General features: G+C 41.1%; 1 protein-coding gene and 1 pseudogene across 1 annotated transcript in view; both read right to left on the reverse strand.

Annotated features, from left to right (window-relative positions):
• Nucleotides 1-13383, reverse strand: part of LOC141497218 (uncharacterized) — a 54010-nt gene extending 40627 nt beyond the window's left edge. Inside the window, exon 1 of the mRNA XM_074199866.1 lies at nt 12265-13383. The gene's annotated coding sequence lies outside the window, so the exon portion shown is untranslated. The remainder of the gene's footprint in view (nt 1-12264) is intronic.
• On the reverse strand, nt 610-22854 carry LOC141499670 (uncharacterized; annotated as a pseudogene).
• Between the last annotated feature and the right edge of the window lie 2053 nt (nt 22855-24907).

The following is a 24907-nucleotide window of genomic DNA, read 5'->3' on the forward strand; positions in this document are numbered from 1 at the left end:
ATCTTGATGTATCTGTAAAATCCCTGCTTTCTCCCCAAAACTGCCTTCCCTTCCCCCAGATGTGGCTGGCACAATAAGATCAGTAAATTTTCTCCTTCAAACCTGTGGGAAACTCATGAACACATGACTCCTTTCATCTCAGGAAACATGTTTAGACATAACACAAAGATCCCAACATTTTCCCACTCTGTCTAGCCTCCTATGTATACTGAGTCATATGTTTATATGTTTCTAGTAGTATGACAAGAAAATATATCTGCTGTCATTGCTTCTGTATCCTGCTTGCTTTCAGTACCCCCCCAAAAACACTGAAAAGCCCCCACCCCCAAAACACTCAGGTACTGTCTGATTTGGGTACTCTTCATCCCCAGGTAGTCTCCAGGATCTCCAAACTTATCAACTCCTGATTTCCATCTCACTCTTTGGATTTAGCAGGCTTAGAATCAAAGACTCAGCTTTATGGTATGAAATCCATTCTAAGACATTAATTGGTATGTGATGCTCGCAAATCACTTAAACCTATTTGCCTCAGTTTCATCAACAGTAAAACCAGATGGAAAATGAAACTGAAATGACTAAACAACAAATAAGGTAACACTATAATGAAAATTATAAAGACAAATGAGGCAATCAGATTTAATTCGATGATAATAGTTTCTTTGCATAGATTTTATAAAGCACAGTCTTCCTTCAGGAGAGATTGCATTAGTGATATCAAGAGCACCAGGCCTAATTGTCCAAAATAAAATCCAGTCAACAAAAGGACAAAGCTTTGCGCATAAACAGTTTAGGCTAAATCTAAATGAATTCTTGGGGGGGGGGCAACTCTTAGAGGGCATAATTGGGAAATGCTCAAAGAACTGCCTCCAATTTAAGGGTAGAAAAGAATAGAAATTGGTAAGTGGAGGAAATTATGTAAGTGTTTAAAGAACTGAACTTATCATGGAGACAAGGGCAATATCATTAGCTGAAAGTCTGAAATGTGTGGAGATAAGAACTCCTCTGTGTCTGAAGCCAAATTTGAAACCAGGTCCTCCAGACTCAAGGTCCTGTGCTCTATCCACTGCACCACCGAGCTGCCCCAAGAGACTGTAACTTCTTAAACTCTTTCAAAGTCCCTGGAAAAGTCTTCTTTCGCTTGGTAGCTTTTAGCTTTAGGTGAACAGGTCAAATGAAAAGGTCACTTTGGTTGTACCAGGATTCCAATCCACGTTTCCCCAGGAGTAAATGAACTCTAGTTTGACTTTCGAAAACCATGAAGGGTCACGCTTCGGGAAGCTTTATAGAAGGATATTAGAAATTCCCTTACTAACAAAGTAGTGGCTGCTTTTCTTTTTTAAACAAGAGTTCTACTCTACCTCAGGTTTATTGGAATTGTTTGTCATCACCATGATCATTAAGTCAGAAGAGACAGAATTATTTCATTTCAAGGGGAGGTCCTTGATTGTCACCTGCAGTGGTCTCAATGTAGGCTGAAAATGCACTCTTCAGTGGCCTGTGAGAGATACAAAATTCCCCCAATTTGCCTGAAATTGTACTCCATTGAGCAAACTATAGTTTCTTTTCTTAATCCAGTGCTTTCCTCCAGTTGCCGTAAATACTAACGGTTTTCTTTTTCTTATTCTTTTTTTTTTTAAAGGCTTTTGCAAGGAAATGTGGTTAAGTGGCTTGCCCAAGGCCACACGGCTAGGCAATTATTAAGAGTCTGAGGCCGGACTGGAACTCAGGTACTCCTGACTCCAGGGCTGGTGCTCTATCCACTGCACCACCTGCCTGCCCTTCTTTTTCTAATTCTGAAGATACACTGTTTTTGTGTCCTTTTCACAATGCTCAATTAGGAAACTCAGATCACATTCACAAGGCTTCTCTCCAGTGTGGATTCTCTGATGTGCAATAAGACTCTCCTTCCTTGTAAAAGCCTTTCCACATTGATTACATTCATAAGTTTAGTGTCCAGTGTGGCTTCTCTGATGTCTAGTAAGATTGGGCTTCCTTGTAAAAGCCTTTCCACACTGATTACATTCATAAGGTTTCTCTCCAGTGTGGATTCTCTGATGTTTGATAAGAGTACACTTCAATGAAAAAGCCTTTTCACACTGATTGCATTCATATGTTTTCTCTCCAGTGTGGTTCTTCTGATGTATACTAAGATATGACTTCCTTGTAAAAGCCTTTCCACAATGATTACATTCATAAGGTTTCTCTCCAGTGTGAATTCTCTGATGTTTAATAAGTGTATCCTTCAATAAAAAGGCCTTTCCGCACTGATTACATTGATAAGGTTTCTCTCCAGTGTGGATTTTCTGATGTGTATTAAGATATGACTTGAAAGTAAAAGCCTTTCCACACTGATTGCACTGATAAGGTTTCTCCCCAGTGTGGATTCTCTGATGTTTAATAAGACTATACTTCAATGAAAAAGCCTTTTCACACTGATTGCATTCATATGTTTTCTCTCCAGTGTGGATCCTCTGATGTCTAGTAAGATATGACTTCCTTGTAAAAGCCTTTCCACACTGATTACATTCATAGGGTTTCTCTCCAGTGTGACTTCTCTGATGTTTAGTAAGTGTATCCTTCAATAAAAATGCCTTTCCACACTGATTACATTCATAAGGTTTCTCTCCAGTGTGGATCCTCTGATGTTTAATGAGATACGACTTGCATGTAAAAGCCTTTCCACACTGATTACATTCATAAGGTTTCTCCCCAGTGTGGATTTTCTGATGTTTGCTAAGAGCCTCCTTCAATGAAAAAGCCTTTCCACATTGATTACATTCGTAAGGTTTCTCTCCAGTGTGAATTCTCTCATGTACGGTAAGTCGGGCCCTTGGTGTAAAAGCTTTTCCACATTGATTACATTCATGAGGCTTCTCTCCTGTGTGGATTCTCTGTGGTCTACTGAGATTGGACTTCAATGTTAAAAGCTTTCCATATTGATTAAATTTATAAACTTTCCCTCCAGTGTGATTTTTCTGATGTGCAGTAAGACTCATCTTGGTAGTAAAGGATTTTCCACCCTGATTACAGTCATAAAGCTTCTTTCCTGCGTGAATTCTCTGATGTTTGACAAGAGAATCCTTCAATGAAAAAAACTTTCCCCATTGATTAAAATAATGAGGTTTCTCTCCACTTTGGACTCTGTCTTGTGTAATGCTGCATTCTCTCCACATGAAGTCACAGGCCCAGTCATTCATGATCCTTTGCTTTTGATTTTCCTTCAAAGGCAGGCTTAGTTTTCCAATATTGTATTTCATTTCAAGTCTGATTTCCTTTTCTGAATGAACTAAACAATAAAACAAATATATACAAACACTAAATATATATATATATATATATAGATATACATATAGATATCTATATGTATATCTATATAGTCACATATGTTTATTTCCCCTTCCCAGTACTGGGTAGAACCTAAACTCATTCACTGGTTGGTCCAGCTGCCTCAAGTTAAGCCCCAGTCTAATTCTTCCTCTGCTCTCACATTTGTCTTCCTAAATTTCTCACCTGACCTTAAAACCACATTCTCACCAAGCCCCCGTGATTCCCCAGCAAATGGTAAGCACGTTACCTCCAGTCCCTCCTCTAGGCTTTCGGGTTTCTTTCACCCTAATTCCTCTTTATATGCTAGAATCCAGTAGTATGGCCCTCCTTTCTGTTCCGAGGAAAGGATGTTCTACCATCAGAATCCATGGTTATTCCCTTACCAACTCTCTTCCTTGAATTCTCTCCCTGGGTTCCCTGGTGGCCAACTAGAGATGATATTTCACCATAAGCCTTTTCCAGTCCTCCTTAAATTTGGGGTCTTCCCTCTCTTAATTAGTTCCACTTCCCTCCTGTCCATCATGGGTTTCTCTGTAATTGTTGACTTTTCTGCCCCCTAGATTTTAAGTAGCATGGGAGCAGGGAAAGCCACTTAGATCTATTGATGTGTTGAGTGCTTTACACGGGGACTGGGCCATTATGGGCATTTAGATGTTCATTGACTTGAAGAAGGTTGAGGAAAGAGCCCAAAGAAATTAGCCTATCCCCTTTTTGCATTCTCAAAACAATTCTCAGTTCTCAACTCACTCCCTATGCCCTTTTCTTTTAGGATCTGAGATTGATGCCTGGAAGGAAGTTCAAAGACCATGGAATATAACTTCCCTGTTTTACATATAGAGGAAGAGATTCAACGGTTCAGTGACTAACCCAAGAAGGCATTGTTGGGAAATATCTGAAAAAGAAACGCAAGGCAGGTGTTCTGGGCCCCATAGCCAATCCTTGCCTCCCTGTGCCACACGGAGGTCTGGCTATTATACCTGTCCTATGCCAGCTTTCACTTCACTCACCTGTACAGTGGCTGCTCAGGCCTTCCTGCTTCAGCATACATGGAACTTCCCTTAACTCAAAATAACAGATGATATCTTGCCTGGAAACTGGAAGGCCTGGGCAGGGAAATCAGTTGGGGATAAAAATGAAGAGAAATGTGACATTTAGATCTCACTGGGAAAGAGCAGTAAACACAGAGCTGATGCATTCTGAGGATCACTCCATTAAGTGTATATAATGCAAGGAACACAAAATAGGATGTATTGCTTGGCAAAATGGGCCAATCCTCTCCCCTTACCTTAGGTGTACCACCCCCCCACCCACCCCCGGTTCATTCTGGTGTAAAAACCTTTCAAAATGGGGTAAAAAGGGTCAATGTACAAAACCAGTCTCAAGCCTAGAAAACATGAATATTTTGCCCAATTATTCTCCCCTGTTCCTCAGGCCCTGAACCATATAGAAACTTTGGGCATTGCTCATTTGGGAAGTCTTAGCCTCTACAGGTGGGATTCTCTACTAGCAAAGTCCATAGTTGTGCTAAATACTCTTTCTTGCCCAGTCTGTTGTCCTGGCAATGCCAGAAGCATATAGGAAAGGAAGACAGGGTGGTTCCAAGTGCTCCTGAAGAAGAATCTCAGAGCAGTTATTTATGGGGGCTCTAAGGAGACGTGGGGGAGAAATTGATGGCAGCAAGTCGGGATGAGGAAATTTGGTCTTCGGGAAACTTCTTCATAGAAGGATGGACTCAGCACACACTTTCCATCTTCTAGTAATCTAGATAGTACAGTATAGAGAGGCCTGGGCACAGTTTGAGGAATGTCAGAGTCAAAATCCAGTCTCAGACACTGACTAGCTCCATACTACATCACTTTACTTCCATTTGCCTCAGTTCATTCAACTGTCAAATGGGGTTAATAATATTCACCTAACTTGGAAGGTAATTTTCAGGATGAAGCAACACAATATGGTAAAGAAACCCCTCCTCATAGCATCTGGCAAGCAGCAGGTTAAAACAGGTAATATCCCTTTCTTTCCCACCATCTTGGTGAGAATTTTAGGACAAGATGTAAAAAAGATTAAGGATAAAATTGCAGAAGACCTACACCTTCCTTCCCCCCCCCCCTAAATAAATCCAAACCCTCCACAGTAGGGAATGAAGACATTCCCATTGCTAGTAGACTTAGGGTTACCAGGGGAAAGGTCCTTACCCACAGAGAAAAAGTTCTGGGCATTCTCCAGCATGACCTCCTTGTACAACTGCTTCTGAGGAGGGTCCAAGAGGCTCCACTCCTCCTGGGTGAAGTGCACAGCCACATCCTTGAATGTCACCAACTCCTAGACCATCAAAAGTCACCAGGTGTAGAGATAAAAGACTTGAGAAGTAAAGTGCCCAGCCCTTTTCACTTCTAGATAGAAGCGGAAACACGGAGAAGGGATCTGCCCAGAAGTCATACCCTATACGAGATTTACTATCAGTTCTAAAACCTAAGGTCATTAAGAGCCTGAGGTTATATGGAGAAACGCATTTTATGATTTAGTTACAACAAAACTGAGAAATTCCTTAGAATATTATGCCTCACTCTGGGGAATCTGGGAAAAGGTTTGTAGTCTACCTGTGAGGTATGAAGTGGATATATACATGAGCAAGACAGAAGGTGATGGGAAACTTCTTCCTCATCAGAACTGATAGGAGGGAATCCTGAGAACATGGCGATATAGGTCAGAAATGTGCAGACCATCCAGAATTCCTCCACAAACTGATAGATTATCAACATGAACTGAAGGACGAGCAACAAAAGCAAAAGGATAAAGTCCTTACAAGACGACTTGAGAGAACTCAGAGAAAAATCTAAAGGGATGAGGTTTGGCCTGAGAGAAGTGGAAACCTGCACTGATCATCCAACAGGAGACCCTGAGAGAAGCAGTGGGGACCTCAAGAACTTTCATGTCAGCCACTTTTCCCTCACAAACTTTCCTCTAAAACAAAGCAGATTCTGAGTGGGGGACAACTGAAAGACTCCCCTGGTCTTTCTGGAAGTCAAGTCTAGCAGTCCTGTCCAGACATGACCCCAGCTTTGGAGATGGGAGAGGAGAAGTCAACGCCGCAGGGAGCAAGAACATTTTGGGGACTGTGTGGCTGGGGTTGAGTGAAGGAAGAGAAGAGTATGTGAGCCCCCAAAGAGGACTCAGTAAAGAGTAGTAAGAAGAGTTGAGGGCTAGGGTAACAACATTCACATTCCAGAGTCAAAATGTGATAATAATATTAACCTGCTAAAAATAAAAAAGTCAAAGAAAGATAAAAATGAATAAGCCAAGGAAAAAGTACCCAATCACTGAAATTCCTTTGTTGTAAAGGATGATTTAGGATTATATTCAGTGGAAGAGTGTGTGATTTAAAAAGAAAGCAACTATTACCCTAAAGCATAAAGGCAAACGGTCACAAACACAAAAAAGAAATTTTGGATGAAAGTAAAAAAGAATTCAAAAATCAAATCATATCTAAAAACTTAGAAAAAAATAAAAACTTATCAAGAAAATAATCAAAAAACTTAATCAATGGGAAAAAGAGAAAGAAAATCTTCGGGAGAAAAACAGAATCTTTAAAATCAAATGAGGACAAGGAAAAATTAACAGAAAAAAACAATCAAAAAATTTGAAGAAACAGTTAAGAAATTAGAAAAAGATAGAAAATCTTTTATTTTAGGTTTTTTTTTTTCTTTGCAAGGCAAATGGGGTTAAGTGGCTTGCCCAAGGCTACAGAGATAGGTAGTTATTAAGTGTCTGAGGCTGGATTTGAATTCAGGTACTCCTGACTCCAGAGGTGGTGCTCTATCCACCATGCGACTCAGCCACCCCAAAGATATAAAATCTTAAAGGAGAAAGTAACTCCTTGAAAACAAGAATTGGACAAGGGAGACTGAATGAACTTATAAAACACCAAGATAAATAAAAAAGCAGAAAAAAATAAAAGAGAATCTGAAACCACTCATTAGAAAACAACTAATCTTGAGAACAGATTAAGAAGAAATGATATAAGAATTGCTGAAGTACTTGATAACTGTGATCAAAAGAAGTATCTGGATACAATGTTACAATAAATTATTAAGGAAAATTGCCCTGAAGTTCTAGGCCAAGAAGCAAGGTAGAAACAAAAACTCCACTCCAACTGAAAAAAAAACCCTAGGAAGAAAATTTGGTCGGTTCTTTTTTTTCCAATATTGAAGAGGACCAAAATGACATCACTATGTTTGAGTCAAAGTACATTGTGACCGACTGTGGCTGATCAGACTAATAGGAGAAGGAACATTTATTAGAATGTCATAGCCAAGGTTCAAAACTCCTGGGTTAAAGAAAAAATATTCTAAAACAAAGGGGGGGGGGGATTGAATACTGTAGAAAAATAATAAGGTTTTCACAAAACCTAGCAGCTTCTGTATTAACAACACTGTAGATATTAGAACATTGCATTTTAAAGAGCAAAGGAGTGGGGTTGCATCCATAAATAACAATTTCTTATTCAATAAGAAATTTCAAATCATTCCTAGAACAAAAAGCCCTTTTGGAAGAATTTAAGAATGTGTTTAGAAATCAATTGCGGGGGGTGGGGGTGGACGCTACGTGGCACAGTGGATAAAGCACTGGCCCTGGAGTCAGGGTTCAAATCCAGTCTCAGACACTTGATAATTATCTAGCTGTGTGGCCCTGGACAAGCCACTTTTGCCTTGCAAAAACCTAAAAAAAACAAAAAACAAAGAAATCAATTAAGAGAGATCAAGGTAAAATGAGAAAAGATTAAACCAAGAGAAAATGATGAAGAGAAAACCAAAAAAACTTGAAATAAAGAATTAAAAACATAAGGAAAAGAAATAATTTCGTAAAAAATAGAATTCAACACTGGGAAGCAAACAACATTATAAAAGATCAAGAAATAAAACAAAATAAAAAATACCAAAATAATAACAAGAAAAAGTGAATAATTTGATCAGAAAAGCTGCCATTCTGGAAAACAGGAGAAATAAAATAATAATACTCGGACAACCTGAAAATAATGATTAAAGAAAAAGAATCTTGATGCAACATTGCAAGAAATTAACGAGGAAAAATGTTCTGAAGTTCCCAAAAATGAAGACAAAGAAGAAATGAAAACATCCACCAATCACCAGCCAAAAGAGATTCTATGAAGTAAACTTACAGGAACGTTAGAGCCAAGTTTTCAAGGCTAAAGAAAAAGTATTGGAAGCAACCAGAACAAACCCAGTTTAATTATCTTGAAGCTACAATAAGTTTTAGAGAAGACCCACCAACTATTACATTGAGGGACATTAGTTCTTGGAATACTATATAGCATAGAGCTAAAGAACTGGGGTAACAACAAAGGATAACTTTCCCAACAAACTATCTTCAGTATTAAAGAAAGGAAATGTAAGAACTTCCAATACTTCAATAACCCCAGAACTTAAGGGAAATTTGACAAATACCATCTGTGAGTAAATTAAGATAACCATTAAAGATCAATCATGTGGGTCTTAAAAAGATCAAATTGTTTCCTTCTTATGTGTGAAAATATTAGGAGTATGCCTAGACTGTTGCCATTATTTGTGTAGTTTCAAAGACAGGCTTGAGTTGACCTGAGCATGATGGAATGATTCCAATAAACAAAACTATGAAGGGAAAGAAAAAAAGAAGTAATTATGCTATAAACATGAAGTATAAATGGAAAAACTGATGCAGAAGAAAGTAATCTGGGGAAGGTGGATAGAGTAGGTTCCTTATTTTCATTGGTAATGGGTGAAAAACATGTTTTCTCAATGTAATTGAGATTGTAATGCAATTACATTTCTCAATGTAATAATTCTTAATATAGTAATGTATACCTGCATACACACACAGATATATGGATACTACATACACACATAGAAATATACATACATATATACCAAAGACTTCAAAAATTTTACATATTTTTATATTACAAATACATAATGTATAAATAGATTAATTATATATATATATTTATATATATATATATGAAAATTTTATATATAGACTTCCAAGTTGATAAAAAAGAAAGAGAAGAAGAGAAAGGATTAGGGAAAGGATAATGGATGGAGGCTTCTGGGAGGATGAATACATTAAAGATCAGGAGGGCAAGGTAGTAGGTAGAAGTAAAGCAGAGGAAACAGGAGGGATAGGGGCATTAGAGTGAGAAGGGTAGTGAGGAAAAATTGGGAGAAGGAAAATATATACAAGTAATTAGAGTTTAGAAGGTGAATGAGTGAAGAGTTAGGGGGCGCAGTCTGACCTCAGACACTTAATAATGACCTAGCTGTGTGGCCTTGGCCAAGCCACTTAAGGCCACTGCCTCGCAAAAAAACAAAACAAAACCCTAAAAGGTGAATGAGATGAATTGACCCACAAAATGAGATCTTCATGCCACAAAAATAAAGAGCAGAAGGTGAATATATTATGTTTAAAAAAAAAAAAACACCCAAAAACCAGGAGCAGGAATCATGGTCTCAGAAAAGTTTAAACTAAAATAGATTTAATCAAAAGAGAAAATTAGGAAAACTATGTTATGTGTCAACAATATTATTCTATATTGTTACAGATCATTTAAAATAACAAGACAGGGGGCGGCTAGGTGGCTTAACTGATAAAGCACCGGCCCTGGAGTCAGGAGTACCTGGGTTCAAATCCGGTCTCAGACACTTAATAATTACCTAGCTGTGTGGCCTTGGGCAAGCCACTTAAACCTGTTTGCCTTGCAAAAAAAATAAAAACAAACCTAAAAAAAAATAAAATAACAAGACAGTCTAAAATACCTGAGAGTATTATCAAAGTAGACATAGGAAGTCTTTGAAAATTACTACAAAATAAACTTATACCTAAATGATTGAAGTCATCTTTTTTGTTCATTGAAAAGAAATACAATTTAAAAAAATTGACAAATTTACGTAGCTAATGTATTGTTCAATGTCAACACAATTAAATATTAATAAACTATCTTACCAAATTAGAAAACATAATAACCAAGTTCATTTGGACAAACAAAACGTCAAGGATATCAAGGTAATCAATGAAAAATGTGAAAGAAGTGGGTCTGGTCATTCTAGACCTCAACCTGATTTATAAAATGAAAATTAGTAACAACTTCTGACTCAAAATTAGAGTGCTGGATCAGAATAGATTGAAACACATTCCAACATGTTAACATAGAACATGTTCCAACATATTGGTACTCTAGTAGATAATAGAGACAAAGATCCCGGCTTTTAGAACAAAAACTTGTCATTTGACAAAAAGCTGCTGGCAGGGTAGAAATTAGGCATCAACGAGATCTCAGACTTCCTACCAAAAGAAGGTCAAAATAGGCACATAGTTTGCTCCGAAAAGCAAATTACTGAGCAAATGAGGCAAGCATGGAATTGGTTATTAATAAATTTAGGGGTAACAGGAAGAAAATTAGGCCAACAAAAAAAAGAGCAATGCAAAAATCTAACATAAACAACTTTGATTACATAAATTTAAAAAGCTTTAATGCAACACAAAATTAAAAGGATAGCAGGAAAGTAGGGAAAACATTTGTAACTGATATTTCTGGTAAAGGCCTGATTTCTCTACTCGAGAGAGGAGTGAGATTTGCAAAGAAACAACTCATTCACCAATTGAGAAATCATCAAAGCATATGAATAGGCAGTGTTCAGAAAAAATCAAAATTCTCTATAGGTATCTGAAAAATGTTCTAAATCATAATTCATTCATTAGAAAAATGTAAATGAAAATAACTTTAAGATACCAGCTCACATCCATCAGATTGGATATTATCACGGAAAGGGAAAATGAGGAATGTTGGAAGTGATAGTGGAAAACTGGGACACTGATGCACTGTCGGTGGAGCTGTGGACTGATCCAACCATTCAGGAGACCAGTTTGGAAAGTTCCCCAAAGGGCTATAGAGTTCTGCATATCTGTTGATCCAGCAACACCACTCCCAGTTCTAGAGCCTAAAGACGGTTTCTTAAAAGGGAAAAAGATCATATTATACAAAATTATTTATAGCATCTCTCGTGGAATCTGAGAAATCAAGAGGATGCCCGTCAACTGGGGACGGCAAAACAAACTCTTGTGGGATTGTGAGGGAATATTATGACAATATAAGATAAGGTTAATACAATATAATATGATAATAAATGACACGCCAGATGACATGTGTAGAGAATGACTGAAATGGAAATGATTTGCAGCACTGCACATGTATAACCTCTTTCAGACCACTCATAATCACAGTGAGGGTGGGGAGGCATGTTTGTGTACTTTGTATGTTTGTGTGTGTGTGTGTGTGTGTGTGTGTGTGTACACACAATACTAGGCAGGCACTAAGCCAGTTCATGAGGGGAAGTGGTCCTTCACTGTAATGAGAGAAGTTAATTACAAACAGTAAGGACCCCAATTTCAGTAATCAAGACCCTAGAGCCCCATGAAACAGTTTAAAAATAAGAAGAGAACAGGGTACTGTGATTACTATTAGGTTCAATTTAAAATTACTTTTTGGTGAGGAAATGATCCATAGGAAGGCTTAGTCAGCTTCATGACCCCCTCCCCTCCCCTATGTCTACAGAAATGAACTGGGTTACTCACCTTGATCTGGAGGTTTTTCTTCATTCTCTTAGAAATGAATGACATAAATTGTTATGTGAGTGAGGGGAGCAGTTTTAAATCCGTATCCTCCCTTAAACCTCCAGAACCGTTGGGTCCAGTGGCCAGATATGAATCCCTGGATTCATAGGCAATCAGGGTTAAGAAACTTGCCCAAGGTCACACTGCTATTGGGTGGCAAGTGTCTGAAGCTGAACCTGAACTCCAGTCCTCCTGGCTTCAAGGACAGTGCTCTATCCACTGTACCACATAGATGCCTGTCCTTGCTCTAGTCAAAGGAGAGACTGCACTCACCTGAAGTGGTGGTCCGAGGCACCCAGGGGCCATTCCCTCGAATCCAGGATCCCTGTGTAGGTAGCAAGGAGCAAAGTGACTCCATGTAGTCAAGTTCCTCCATCTTGTTGCAGGTCTTTATCTACCTTGGGGTCCTGCTTCTCCCACCCTTCACAGATTCAGAAAAATAACAACAGCCAGAGTTCTTACTATCACAACTTATGCCTAAGCAGGAGAGGTTTTAATACTCTGCCTTTCGGATAGCCAGGAGACAGCCTAGAGACACCTGCAAAGTCCCTCCCTCCCTTCTTTACCTCTGCTTAGAAAAACCCAACATCCCCAGCCCATAATCTTAGTCCTGGGCTGACTACTTTGGGATCATACTGTGAGACTGCTATTTGTCAACCTTTAGGACCTGCTTGGGCCAGACCTTGGCCCTCTGCAGACTGATCTGGAGGAGGCTGGGGGAGGAAGCCTGCCTCCTCTTTAGGGCAGGAGACTGGCCCCCAGAGATTTATAAAGGGTAAGCTTCAATGGGAGTTACAAAGGCCCTGGTCCTGCCCTCAGGGCACCTGGGGTGGGGACTCTAAATACACACAGGTCACCTTCCCTTTGAGCTGCTCCCATTCTGCCTTCCTCATAAGGGGCAGCCCCCTCCCCGATGAGGGCACGCCATGCTGGGCGGTCCTGGCCAGTGTCCCCCAAGTTGTACAATCAATTCTAAAGCTCTCCAATGAGGCCTCCAGGGTGTCCCGGGCTTCTTGTGACACCCACGGGAGCACTTTCCCTGTCTGAGATCTCCATAAAATCGTTTCTTGGGCAAGCCTAAGCCTGGCATTCCAACAGAGTCCAACCCAGTGGAGTTGCACTCTCTGCAATGTTGTGTCTGAGCCCATATTCTCTTTTTTGCGTGCTTGCTTTTTATTTTTAACTGCTCTTTTCTTGAGGCAATGGGGTTGAGTGACTAGCCCGAGGTCACACATCTAATCATGTATTAAGTGTCTGCGGCTGCATTCGAACCCAGGTCCTCCGATTCCAGGGCCAGAACTATGTGCACTGCAGCACCTAGCTGCCCCCATATTCTCTAAGACGGAATGGACATTCTCGGACAGCCGATTTCTGATCAGAAGTCAGTTTCTAAGCTCTACCTCCTGGCTGTCCGATGTCAGCCCCCGCCCGGCCCGCCGCGGTCCTATGCGGGTGTGGCAGCCGCTAGTACCCGACCCAGACATCTTCAGGCAAGGGGCACCCCGGGTGCGCAGAGGCAAGGCCCACTTCCTGGGGGCATCAGCGCCATGCCTGCCATGGGGATGCCCAGGGAACCTTGTCAGCCTCAGGGACGTGGTGGCCGTGAACTCTCCGGGGCGGCCTGTGCTCCAGGGCCGGCAGCCCCCCAGGGTGGGCTCCACGTTGGCATGCCGAAGGATGCCCCCGGCCATGGGCTTCGGGAAGATCCTGGGGAATCCCAGAGGGCGATGCCGGCCCACGCTTGGCGCCACGGCCCGGGGCGGAGGCCACGAACGGGCACCCGAGGCCGGGCCGGGCCCTGGGGCACGGGTGCGGGGCACGGAGGGGCCGCGGGCCCGGGAGCGGCAGGAGAGGGCCGGGAGCGAGGGGCTCCGGCCGCGGCCCCGCGGGGGGCAGAGCACGGGGCTGGGGGAGACCGAGGCAGGAGGGGCCGCGGGGGGCCGCGGGGGCAGCGCGGAGGACTCTGGGGAATGGGGAGGAGTCGGGGGGGCTCCACGGGGGGAGGGGCCCTACCTGGAGCCCGCGGGCGCAGAACGAGCTCCCGGGGAGGCCGAGCAGGCGCAGCGCAGACTTCCTGGTACCCAGCAGCCCCGCGGGGCGGGTGTCAATCCCAAAAGTACCGCCCTCTTCCACCGGATTCTCCAATCACATCTAGGACCCGGACTCCGGGGACCAATCGGCCCCGCCTCCCGGAGCCCCGCCCCCATCACGTGCCAAGCCTTCTCCACTCCCATGCTCCGCCCCCACCACAAACCCCGCCCCCCTCCAAGCTGCTCCTCTCAGACAGCCCCTCCCCTCCGGTTCCCCCCTCCCAGAGCGGGGCCCAGGTGCATCTTGGGAGCCCTGGCAGTGTGCATCCGGGCCCTCCCGTGGGCACTGTCGTGTGGGCCCTCCCCCAGGAGACACGATGCCCTTCCCGTGGGGCTGGGAGGGGAGGGATGAGGACGAGGGGCAGGAGAGGCCATTGGGGCGGAGAAGGCAGAGATGCCCTGAATGGAAGCGAGCACACCCGGCCGTGGGCCTGCAGGCTCTCAGCTGGACCGCGGTCTGTGGTCTTTTGCTTTGGGTCTTTCTCCTTCTGGGTTGTTGGCCTTCTGGATGGCCATGTGACTGGACTTAGAAAGTCAGCCTCTAATCTGGATGTGGTCAAATGAGGAATTGGGCTGGAGGAGAGCAGGGTTACATGGATCACCTTTATTTGGTCATTTTTCCCTTAATATGGACAAAATGAACATCTTACTCTTTGAGGAAATAGCAAAGGATCTTGTGAATGCGCCATTTCCATGTAGGACGTGGGGAACTCAGCAAGGGATTGCTCTGGTACCTTCCCTTTAGGCAAGGGCATGCAAACTTTAAAACTAATTTCTCATTGGAGGACAATTAATAAACAGGAAATCATCAACACTTGGAAATCTGATTTCCAGTTGCATGAAACAGCAGAGACTTATCACACCTCAGGGAGAAGGAACACTGGCAGTTTCCTGAATTCAGTGAAGGAGCTGGCCCATCTCCCAAAGTTCCTATGAACAATCAAAAGATAAGGAAATCACTAACTGATGGATCAGTGCTTGGGTTGTCATTATTCAGGTTTGTCTGTGGCTTCTTAAATACTTTTAATGTTTTCTTGACAAAGATACAGTTTTGTCACTTCCTTCTGCAGATCCTTTTATAGATGAGGAACTGAGGCAAAAAAAAGTCATTACTTGCCAGACTCACACTTGTGGTAAGTGGCTGAGGCTGGATGCGAACTCAGCTCTTTCTGACTCTGGAATCAGTACTCTACCTACAAAGTCACCTAACTGACCCCAGTTCATCAGTACAGGACAAGGGTTCTGATGGAACACATGATTTCCTTGAGATGTACAATTGTACAATGTACAACTCTAATATTTAATTGGCAAAAGGCAAGACTATTTTTTTCCTTACAATTTAAGTAGCTCTTTGGTTGGCTCTGGGAGGGGAGGGGAGGGGTGGGCTTTGGTGTAAGTGAGGAGCATCTCTGCCTGTAGACTAGTGGAATGCCATTTGAGGGGCCTCCTCTGCTGGGTCAGCACTTTGGCTTGGCCCTCCATCCTTTTGCCTACTCCTCAGGTTAAGTGGATCCCTAGGGCTTTCTTGAGGTACAGTGGGCTATTTCTGGGGAAATCTTGAACCTGCTTTGTAAGGTGAAAAGTGTCAGAACTTGTCCAAGGGGACAAAGACTTATCCAAGACCCCAGTGGCTGAAATTGCTTTATTGTTAAAAGGAAAATAAACATTTTGTTCATCCAAATGCTTACATACCATGAATTTGATTTACTTGTATCTGAGAACACTCACATTGAATCTATTAAACGCTCTGACTGTCCAAGCCTTGGATTGTGCATTTGACCGACAGAGGTGGCCCTCCAGGTTGAAGTTCTCAGACTGGTCCTGTCTATCCCATTGGATAAGCCCCATCACCTTTTCTGTGTGAGAGCTCCTCAAGAATGACTGCCGCTCTGACTTTGACGCAATAGAGGCTCAGTCTTTCCACATTCAGTTAGTAGCCCTTGCTGGAGTCTCCTACTTGGATAAAAAATCTTTGTTAATTTTACACTGGCTCTAAATAGGCTTCTCTAATTTCTTCTGCTACAGACAACTCTAGAAAAAAATATGGGTTGCTAGCCCCCTGTTGATAGTGGATTGCTTGTCCCCCTCCCTGATGCTTGTTAGCTATTTCTGCCATGCCTTGTGATGCCCAGAGAGAGGGAGCCAGGTAGAAAAATTAGCTGCCCTTTAACCTCTGCCCGTTCCCCCACCTCTGAATCTATTACACTCTTGGCCATGTCCTCCTTGCTCAGCTTCCTTTTCTTCTCATTTTCTTCCTCTAAACTTATGTTAAAGAAGGACCCACATCCACTAGTCCTTGGTTGGTGCCAGGACCAGAAAGGTGCCCAGACTTTCCCTGATATAACCTTAAGGACTTTGTGAAGAGAATATTTTCCCTTCAGTATGATGTGTCCTGTTAAATGAAGAATTTTCTTCTGCTGTGTTTCAAGAGGCCAAAGGAGATTTGGGATTGGATTTCTTGTCTTCAAAACAAACAAAAGAGAGAATCCTCTGGGTCCTAGGAGGTCATTCCTGGGGATTTTCCCATTTCCCTTGACTACAGGTACATTTTTAGATCTGCTCAAATGCATGGGATCTAAATCTCTTTTGATCCTGGCAGCTCAGTGGGAGAACTGAAGCATTTTCATTCATCAGGGCTACAGCTAAAGAAGTGAGCAAAATCTCTTTCAAAGGAATCTCTTCCTGATTTCTCCCTTGGCCACTTAATGGAAAGTTATTAATAATCAAAGATTTGTCCACACAGTAGGGACTTAACAGGAAGTGCCCCCCCCCCAGTCCATCACCTTCAGTCTTCAGGGCAAGTAGAGAGAATGACTCTGTTGGTTCAAACCAAATTAGCAAAGATATGACAAGATGAAGAATGGGCAAATGCCCTTCTGGGAGCATTGTTTTACTCAGAGACACTCAAGAAGTAAAACTGAAGCTTTTTCCACTCAAAATCATGTTTGGAAGAACCTTTGTGCCAATCTCTCCCATCTCCCATCTCCCTGCCTCATGTTTCTTCATTGGGACACTGGGGTGGCGGTGGGGAGTTGAGGATGATGAGGAGTTCCTTCCACCAAAAGACATAGCCATATAGTTTTTTTTTTCACTTTAAGTCTGGTCTCTCTAAAAGCAATTTGTAAAAGAAACATACAAAGACATGATACTTCACACACACCCCTACATATAGACAAACTGATACTTTCCCTCTATAGGCAGTACAAAAACTCATTTACTTTCTCTTTCAATGTCATTATCTTACTTCCCAAGGATACTTTAACTTACTGATCAGAAACCTGGGACAAAGGCAGGGCTATCATTTTCTTTCTTTTATTTTATATTAAATTTTCAATTGATATTTCACTTCCTTTTTCCAATAATGAACATTTTGAAGTTTTTTTCAACATTCATCCATTTGCATCTGTATACTGTTAACTTACATAATTTCCTTTCACCCTCACTTCCTACCCCCCCTCCCCTCAGCAGTGAACAATCTGCTGAATGTCATACATACACATTCGTGTTTAACATGTTTACAGATTGATCATTTCCTATATGAGGAATTAGGATTAAGGGAGAAAGAAAATCATCAGTGACAGTAGAGTTCATTCAGATTCCGTAGGGTTTTTGGTTTGATTTTGTTTTGCTTCATTTTCTTCCTTCCATGGTTGTCCCTGCTTTCTGAACTGCTGAGAGGAGCTGCATCCATCGAGGTTTGTCAACTCACAATGTTATTGTTAATATGGACAGTGTTCTCTTGCTTCTGAACACTTTACTCAGCATTAGAATGTTGCATAAATGTTGTACAAATTTCCTGTAATTTGTTCCATCCTCCTCTAGAGTCCAATCATTACAAGAACACTCCATAATATTCACATACTATAAATCGTTAGCCATTCCCCAATGGATAAACAGCCCCTGAATTTCCAATTCTTTGCCATTACAAAAAGCAGCTATGAATGTTTTAGAAAATCCGGGTCTTTTCCCAATTTTTATAACTTCTTCTGGACATAGGCCTAGTATTGCTATTTCTGGTCACCTAGGTGCCCCAATTTCGAGCATTAATTTCTTCACTTGAAAACTGTCTGTTTATAAATTTTGACCATCAGTTGCAGAATGACTTGTAACCTTAAAAATTTGATGCAATTCTTGATATATTTTAGAAATGAGAGCTTTATCAGAACTCCAAGCGGTGAAAATTCTTTCCCAGCTTTCTGTTTTCCTTATAATGTTAACAGCATTGATTTTATTAATGCAAAACCTTTTTGACTTAATATAGTCAGAATCATCCATTTTGCCATTTATAATGTCCCCTATTTCTTGCTTGGTCATAAATTTCTCCCCTTTCCATAAACTGACAGATAGAGTGCTTCTTGATCACTTGACTGGTCTTTGGTGTCAGTCATCCTTTATGTCCAAATCCTGTACCCGCTTTGACCTTATTTTGGTCTAGGGTGTGAGATGTGGGTCTGTGCCTAGTTTTTGCCAGACTGTTTTCCCGTTTCCTGAACATTTTTGTCAAATAATGAGTCCTTACCCCAGAAGCTAATGTCTTTGGGTTTGTCACACAGTAGAATATTGGAGTCAGTTACTACTGTTTCTTTTGAACCTATCCTAAACCATGGATCCATCACTATATCTTACCCAGTACTAGGCAGTTCTGTTGACTGCTGCTTTGCAGTATAGCTTTTGCTTGGTAGAGCTACTCCACTTTCAGCAGTTTCCTTATTATCCTTCACATTTTTTGCTCCGAATTAATTTTGTTACTCATTTTTCAAGCTTGGTTAAATTGTTATCTTGTCATTTGTCATCTGTCACGAGCCCTGCAGTCAGGAGTACCTGAGTTCAAATCCAGATTCAGACACTTAATAATTACCTAGCTGAGAGGCCTTGGGCAAGCCACTTAATCCCATTGCCTTGCAAAAACTAAAAAAACAAACAAAAAAAGAGATAGAAAAAGAAATTCCGTTTAAAGTTACTGCAGACAATAATTGCTGAACGAGACAACACGGAACCTGTTGCTGAACAACACCATCACAAGGCGATCATTTTTATGACATTTATATTTCAGGCCATGAACTCAGAATGAGAATCTTTACCAAAAACCAAGAAGCTGAGAATAGAATACAGACTATGTGACTGGATATGCTTTGTCCATGGGTACTAGACAATTTACACTTTCAATCTTTGCATTTCCCTTTCCCTTTCATTATTATTTTATAACCTATCCTAACCATGAACATATGCAATTTCCATTGTGATCCTTCTAAATCTTATTTTGTTGCTATTGCTATATCCAGTGTGACTTGAAGAATGCCAAAAGGGACATTTGTATTTACCTGAAGCATGAGATTTTATTCTGATCCATTACCTTTGGGAACAATAGATATTACGTAATTTTTTTAAAGGTCTTATCAGTGGCCTGTGGGAGATATAAAATTCCCCCTAGTTTGTCTGAAATTGTACTCCATTGTACAAACTCTGGTGTCTTCTCTTAATCAATATTTTCCTCCAGTTGCCATAATACTAATAGTTTTTTCTTATTCTGAAGGTGTTTTTGAGAATATCAAGGTAGGTTCTTTATCACAATGCTAGTTTAAGAAACTCAGATTACATTCATAAGGTTTATCTGCAGTATGAATCCTCTGATGTTTAGTAAGATATGACTTGCTTCTAAAAGCCTTTCCATACTCATTACATTCATAAGACGCCTCTCCAATGTGCATTCTCTGATGTTTCCTAAGAGTCTCCTTCAATGAAAAAGCCTTTCCACCTTCATTACATAAGGTTTCTCTCCAGTGTGGATTCTCTGATGTTCAGTAAGACAGACCCTTCGTGCAAAAGTTTTTCCACATTGATTACATTCATGACTTTTCTCTTTAGTGTGGATTCTCTTACGTCTACTGAGATTGGACTTCAGGGAAAACGTCTTTGCACACTGATTACACTCATAAGGTTTCTCTCCAGTATGGATCCTTTGATGTGTAGCGAGATATGACTTGCGTGTGAAAGCCTTTCCACATCGATGACATTCATAACGTTTCTCTCCAGTATGGCTCCTCCAATGTATAGTAAGATGTGATTTGCTTGTGTAAGACTTTCCATATTGGTTACATTCATGACGTTTCTCTCCAGTGTGGATTCTCTGATGTACAGTAAGACGGGCCCTTCGTTTAAAAGCTTTTCCACATTGATTACATTTCTAAGGCTTCTCTCCAGTGTGGATCCTGTGATGTCTAGTAAGATATGACTTGCATGTAAAAGCCTTTCCACACTGATTACATTCATAAGGCTTCTCTCCAGTGTGGGTCCTCTGATGTGTAGTGAGATATGACTTATTTTAAAAGCTTTTCCACACTCATTACATCCATAAGGTTACTCTCCAATGTGCATTCTCTGATGTTTCCTAAGAGTCTCCTTCAATGAAAAAGCCTTTCCACATTGATCACATTCATAAGGTTTCTTTCCAGTATGGATTCTCTGATGTACAGTAAGATGGGCCCTTCCTGTAAAAGCCTTTCCGCATTCATAAAATTTCTCTCTCACGTGAATTCTTTGTTGTTTAACAAGAGAGTCCTTTAATTAAAAACCTTTCCCCATGGATTAAAATCGTGAGGTTACTCTCCGTTTCCAGTTCTCTGATGTGTAATGCTGAATTCTTTCCACATGAAGTTATAAGCACTGTCATTCATGATTCTTTGCTTGTGAGTTTCTTTCAGAGAAAGGTTTAGTTTTCCAATATACTCCTTTATTTCACATCTGCTCTCTTCTGAAAGAACTAAACAAGAAAGCAAATATACACCAACAGTATAGTCTCACATATGTGTATTTCCCCTTCCTGGCACTGGTAGAACCTAAACTCATTAATTAGTTATCCCCTCCCCCAGAAAAAAAGCCATACTTGAATCTTTCATGGACAGAAACAATCAGTTTATAATGGCACTAGCTTATATCCTGAGCATCTTTTACTTTATAAAGAGTTGCGCATGTAAGCCCAACAAACATCCACTCCACCTGTGACACAGGCATTCTCATGACATTTCCATGACATTCACAATGTAAGCCATGAGCTTAAACCCAGATGTCTCTGTAGGAGAAAGTGAGGCTGGTGAATTGGCATCACACCCCCTCACTCAAATGCAATTCATGGGCTTGTCGTGGCATCACCCCCCTGATATCATGGTCTTCTTCCAAAATGAAGGACAAAGACAAACACGATTCCTCCTACAGAAAATGACTAATATGTAAATATCTTAAACACAGATGTACATGTACTATGTTCACTAGACTGTTCGTTGATCAGGCAGGGAGATGGGAAGGGAGAGTGGAAGAAAATTATGTTACACCAATATCCATGTGGATGATTGTTGAACAACATTCATAATATATAATTTAAAAAAAGATAGAATTTTAAAAAACTATACATTTGGGGCAGCTAGATGGCGTAGTGGATAAAGCACCGGCCTTGGAGTCAAATCCAGTCTCAGACACTTAATAATTACCTAGCTATGTGTCCTTCGGCAAGCCACTTAACCCCATTTGCCTTGCAAAAACCTAAGAAAACAAACAAACAAAAAAAACCTGTACATTTTCAAGAAGTATCTTATCTACCTCATCTTACAGACATCAAAAGCATTCTTCTCCTTTTTGATCCCATACTAGATGAGAAGATTATTCTTATGTTTGCTAAAAAAAAAAATCCTTTTACATGTGAAAAATGTTGTCATTCCTTTTCTTTTTCTTTTTCCTTTCCCTAACAAGACATCAGGCAGCTGATATCATGACAAGCAATTGAATTGAATTTACAGAGTAGGTGCTATGCCAAATCGATAGCCTGACTTTCTCCTCTAGAGGCATCTGGGACCAGTGGTCAAACAGATATCAAAAAGCCTGGAGATGGCCCTAGATGTGAGATCATCAGGGTTAAGTGACTTTCTCAGGGTCACACAGCTACTAACTGTCAAATATCTGAGGCTGAATTTGAACTCCAGCCCGCCTGTTTGTAGAGAAGGTTCTCTAATCCATTTTGCCACCTAGCTGCCACATGTGCAAGTAATCTCATTCCAAACCTCAACTACCTTGGAATAATCTTCAGCTGGTTCCTCCATATTTTTTTTTTTAACACATCTCACTCTTCCACACTGACTATTTTCATATTATAACAAATAAACCCAGTTCAATTTAATCTTCGAACCACTCTTACTTGATCCATGCATCCCTATGTGATTCTCTCCAATATCTTTCCTTCATTTCATGGCTTAACAGATAGGGGTAATCTTTTCCAAATTCTGTTCAACTCCTTTCCCCTGTATTTTCTTTTTTCTTCTTTCAGCCTCTTTCCAGGCCTCTGTCCAATATATGACCTCCAGTAGACACAAACTGATATATCTATGTGGAAATATGCTATATACATTTCTAATTCTCAGTTCTTTCTCCAAGTACAGATAGCATCCTTCTTCAATTGTCCTTTTTATATAATTTGGGTATTTTTAATAGTCAAACAAAAAAAGAAAATGATCAACTTCTCAAAATTGCTAAGATTTAATGGCTATTCCTAATTCTGATCTTTCTAGTCTTCTCTGCAGGCTTTGACACTGTCAGTCTCCCCTTTTTTTCCTATTTCTCTTTTCAAGATTCTAGTGACATTATTCTCTCCTGTTGCTACTTCTCCATTTCCAAAAGGAAACTCATTCTCTTTGCACCAGCCCTCCCATCTTCTTGTATTCCTAATGCTATCCAAGGCTTCTCCCAATAGTCCAATGCAATGCAGTACTCATCAACTCACACGCATTTCCACACCTGAGCCACATCTTCAACCTCTTGCAAAGTCCTCTTGATTCTGCCTTGGTGACATCCTTCACGTATGACCCCTTCTCTCTCAATACTGTCACTTTCCTGTGTCTGACCATAGTCACTTCACATCTGAGCTTTTGTAAGACGCTGCTGGTTGTTCCAGCTGCATCAGGTTAACCCCAGTCTAATCATTCCTCTATCCCGTTGTCAAATTCTTCTTTCCAAAATTTTCACCTTACCTTAACACCACATTCTCAACAAGTCCCAGTGACTCCCCAGAAAATGGATCAAATATAAAACCTTATCTACAGCTATTAAAGCACATTACCTAGAGCCCTTCATCTAGGCTTTCAGTCTTCTTTCACCCCGTTTCCCCCAAATATGCTTGAATCCAGTGATATGGGCCTCCTTTTTGCTCTGAGGACAGCATGTTCTACCACTAAAATCCATGGTTATTCCCTTGCCATCCCTAGAATGTGCTCTCTGGCTTCCCTGATGATCAACCAGAGACCCCATTCCACAATAAGCCTTTTCCCATCCTTAAATTTTGGGTCTTCCCTCTCTTAATTATTTCCACTTCTATCTTTCAAAAGACCATTGAATCCAACTTTCTTATTTTGCATATGGAGAAAGTGAGGCTAAGTGGTTCAATGACTGATCCAAGAAGGCACTGTCAGAAAATATCTGAAAAAGAATCCCAAGGCAGGTGTTCTAGCCCCCCCCCCACTTCCAGCCCTTGCTTCACTGTACCACATAGAAGCCCAGCCATCATAGCTGTCCTATACCTGCTTTCACGTCACTCACCTAGACAGAGGCTCCTCAAGCCTTCCTTCTCCAGCATCCACAGAACTTTCCATTGCTCAAAATAAGAGATCACATCTTGTCTGGGACCCGGAAGCCCTGGGCAGGGAAATCAGTTGGAGATGAAGATGGAGAGAAAGTTGCAATTTAGTTGTCTTCTGGAAAGGGCCATATACACGGAGCTGCTGCACTACGGGGATCACTCCATGAAGCTCACTCGTAGGAGGAGCTTGGACTCACCCATGAGTGCTTGCAATGCAAGGAACCCAAAATAAGATTTTTTGCCATGCAGAATGGCCCAATCTTCACACACACACCCCAGCCTAACAGGTTCCATTCTGGTAAGGACACCTCCTTCCAAAAAGGGTTAAGGTACAAGACCAGTCTCAAGCCTAGGGAGTTTTTTCCTAGACCTTCAATTCTTTGAATTCTTTTGTATTCTATTGTATTCTTTGAATACAGATGGTATATTCCATCGTAGATATCCTAAAATTGTCCATGATTATTGTGCTGATGAAATGAGCAAGTCCATTGAGGTTGACCATCACCCCCCATGCTGCTGTTAGGGTGTACAATGTTCTGGTTCTGCTCATCTTGCTCAGCATCAGTTCATGCAAGTCTTTCCAGGCTTCTCCAAATTCCCATCCCTCCTGATTTCTAATAGAATAATAGTGTTCCATAACATACATATACCACAATTTGTTCAGCCATCCATTCACCAACTGATGGACCTTCACTCAGTTTCCAATTCCTTGCCACCACAAACAGAGCTGCTAGGAATATTTTTGTACAAGAGATGTTTTTATGCTTTTTCATTATCTCTTCACTGTATAGACACAATAGAGGTATTGCTGGATCAAAGGATATACATATTTTTATGGTCCCTTGGGTGTAATTCCGAATTGCTCTCTGGAAACGTTGGATGAGTTCACAGCTCCACCAACAATGCATTAGTGCCCCAGATTTACCACATCCCTTCCAACATTGATCATTGTCCTTTCTGGTCATATTGACCAGTCTGAGAGGTGTGAGGTGGTACTTCAAAGATGCTTTAATTTGCATTTCTCTTATCAGTAATGATTTAGAGCAATTTTCATATGGCTATGGATAGCTTTGATTTCCTCATCTGTAAATTGCCTTTGCATATCCTTTGACCATTTGTCAATTGGGGAATGGCTTGTTTTTTTATAAATTTGACTCACTTCACTACATATTTTAGAATGCCAGTCTGCTTTTCCTGGCAATGCCAG

The sequence above is a fragment of the Macrotis lagotis genome, chromosome X, assembly GCF_037893015.1.
Source record: "Macrotis lagotis isolate mMagLag1 chromosome X, bilby.v1.9.chrom.fasta, whole genome shotgun sequence".
In the NCBI taxonomy this organism is placed as follows: Eukaryota; Metazoa; Chordata; class Mammalia; order Peramelemorphia; family Peramelidae; genus Macrotis; species Macrotis lagotis.